The sequence below is a fragment of the Monopterus albus genome, unplaced genomic scaffold (assembly GCF_001952655.1).
Source record: "Monopterus albus unplaced genomic scaffold, M_albus_1.0 scaffold43.1, whole genome shotgun sequence".
NCBI classification, from domain to species: Eukaryota; Metazoa; Chordata; class Actinopteri; order Synbranchiformes; family Synbranchidae; genus Monopterus; species Monopterus albus.
In genome coordinates this window covers 2,240,258-2,243,329 of record NW_018127923.1, presented here as the reverse complement: position 1 = coordinate 2,243,329, position 3,072 = coordinate 2,240,258, and positions in this window count along the sequence as shown.

The following is a 3,072-nucleotide window of genomic DNA, read 5'->3' as shown; positions in this document are numbered from 1 at the left end:
GGGGGGGGACGAGCGGGAATATAGGGAGGTTGTTACTGACTTTGTGAAGTGGTGTGAGGAAAATCGACTGGTCCTGAACTCCAGTAAGACTAAAGAGATTGTGATTGATCCCTGGCGGAAATCACCAGCACTCACTCCGGTGAGCTTTCAGGGCTCAGTCATTTAGATTGTGGACACCTTTAAATACCTGGGTGTCCACCTCAACAACAAAATGGATTGGACTGAAAAAACTGATGCCCTGTACAAGAAGGGCCAGAGCTGCCTCCACTTGTTGAGGAGACTGAGGTCCTTTGGTGTGTGTGTGGGGCACTCCTTTGGACACTTTATGATTCTGTAGACTGTACAATACATCACTGCAGTGATAAGCTAGGTGAAAGTATGAGGGACTATGTAATAGTCAACTGAGGTGCAATACTCAAATCCTGGTGTAAAATGCATTGTAAATATGCACATATGTCAATTCTGTTCTTGATTATTCAAATACTTGATTCTGTCTATTTGTGAGTACTTGGAATTTATTTATCAGGATGTGTGTGCAGTGCTTGTTCTCATGGTGTTATGCTGTCTGTTCTCTATTGCTGCTTGAGGTACTGAAATTTGTTTATCAAGATATGTGTGTGGTGTTTGTTTGTCATGGTGTTATGTTGTTTGTTCTCCATTGCTGCTGAAACACTGAAATTTCCCCATTGAGGGATCAATAAAGTACCTACCTACCATGAACTTCTTTATATGTTTAATTGTAATCACACAGGACTAAACAGTTAGGGCTGGTGCTTAAACATGTTTAAAAATGTGAAAGCCAGTTGGGTGACCTTGTGTGATGTGCATCTCACTAAATGTTGAGCTATGGTAAAAACCTGCTCATAAATCAGAGAATTTTCCAAACTACCACAGTTCATCTATCATGTTATGCAAGGGTAATTTTGGTGAATGGTGACAGCAGCTTTAGAGCTTCACTACAAGATATACAAGGAATTTGAATCTCTTTTTTTAAGTGATATTTTGGGCTTTTAGCCTTTATTTACAGTAAATTGGCGAGAGGCAGACAGAAGAAAAGGTGGGGCAAAGACCTGCAACAAATGTTGGAGCTCTGGTTCGAAATTACACTCAGTGTGCTGCAAACTATAGTATGTGGCGCACCATGTTGTAACCACCATGGGCGGAAGTGAATCTGAGGCAGAACAAGCAAACTTGTGTTTGGATCCATTAAAGCTGATGACAGTACAACAACAGATCACTGAGTTTAGCTCATAGCATTATTTATCACAAATCCTGTGTCTATGAGTGTGATATCATATGGTGCTACATGAATGTGAGAGCCTGAAATGGGTTTTTTTGTCTGAGGATTCAATTCAATAAATTTATTGCATAGCACCAAATCACAACAAATGTTTTCTCAGCACACTTAACATAGTAAGGTCTAGACCTTACTATGTTAAGTGTGCTGAGATTACTTTTGAATTGAACTGAACTGAATTGAAAGCCCCCTGGAGCAGCACTTGGCGACAGCAGGGAGGAACAGCTGCCTTTAACGGAAGAAACCTCTGACAGACCCCGGCTCTTGGTGGGCAGCCTTCTGCCTTGACCACTTGGGGTGAGTGGATGGAGGAGAGAGAAGAGAAAAGAAAAGCAAAAAGGCAACAAACAATCAAACACTGGTCAGGTTGATGTGGCTGGTGACTGCTCATCAGAAACATAGAGCTCCAGGGCCAGGGCAACCTGCAGAAAGGTACAGGGAGAGAGAGAGGACACACTACGGGAGAGAGGAGACACAAAGTTAATGATGTGTAATGGTGGCATATAGATGGATGGAGAGGAGAGGAGAGGAGAGGATCATGGGGGGGGCAGCAACCTAGGAGCTCAGAGCATAATGGGGCCCCCAGCAGTCTAGGCCTATAGCAGCATAACTAAGGAAAGGCTCAGGGTCACTGGAAACAGCCCTAACTATAAGCTTTATCAAAAAGTAAAAGGACCAGTTTTTCAGCATCACTTTGAGACAGGATGCTCCTGATTTTGGTGATATTGAGCAGGTGAAAGAAGGCAGTTCTAGAGACTTGGTTTATCAAAATCAGAATCTGCTTTATTGGCCAGGAGTGTTGGACACATGAGGAATTTGACTCTCAATACATCGGCTCTCAATCTGTAAGTACATATCTCCATGCAAGGGGCAAGTAAACAGTAAACCAGCATAAGGCTGTTTAATGTAGCAAAATAGGCAGTATTTACAAGCAACAGTGAAAACAGGCATTAAGCAATGCAGACAGACAAGGAATACTCATTGTGAAATGAGATAAATAGGAAATAAATAGAGTACTTAAAAATAGAGACCTGTACGGATCTGTATAATCTGTACAATGTATATTTACAGGTATTGCACTGAGGGTTACTGGCCAGTCATACTGTCGTTGGTTAAGTGTTCATCAGAGTGATGGCTCAGGGGAAGAAACTGTCCCTGTGCCTGGTCGTCTTAGTGCACAGTGACCTGTAGCGCCATCCAGAGGGGAGGAGTTCAAAAAGATTGTGTCCAGGGTGTGAGGGGTCTGCAGTGATCCTCTCCACCCTCCTCCTCCATGGAGGGCAGGCTCACACCAATGACCTTTTCTGCAGTCCTGACTGTTCACTGAAGTCTGTACTTGTCCTGTTTGGTTGCAGACCGGTATCAGCAGCTCCTGGGGCAGGTCGAACTTCCTGAGCTGGCGCAGGAAGTACTGCTGATACAGTGCTGCCAAGTATGACGAGGGGGGTAAGGTGGGGGGGGCCCTTCCTGAAGTCCACTATCATCTCCCCTGTTTTGAGCTGTCGGTCTTTGATTCTTGTTACCATTGCTAACTCTGAGAGACGAGGCAGTCCAAGTAACTTCAAAACAGTGCTGATTTATTCAAAGGATCACAGGTAAATTTAACATTACACGCTCAGATATCTTGCACCTCCAAACTGCTCGCAGGCAGATGTAAGATGAAAGACCCTGAACCCACCAGGCCTATACATTATATCCCCTCGGTTGGGCTAGCCCCATACTACACAGAAACGTCAACCGAGACGTCTCTGTTACCAGCTTTGCAGCTGGTCATA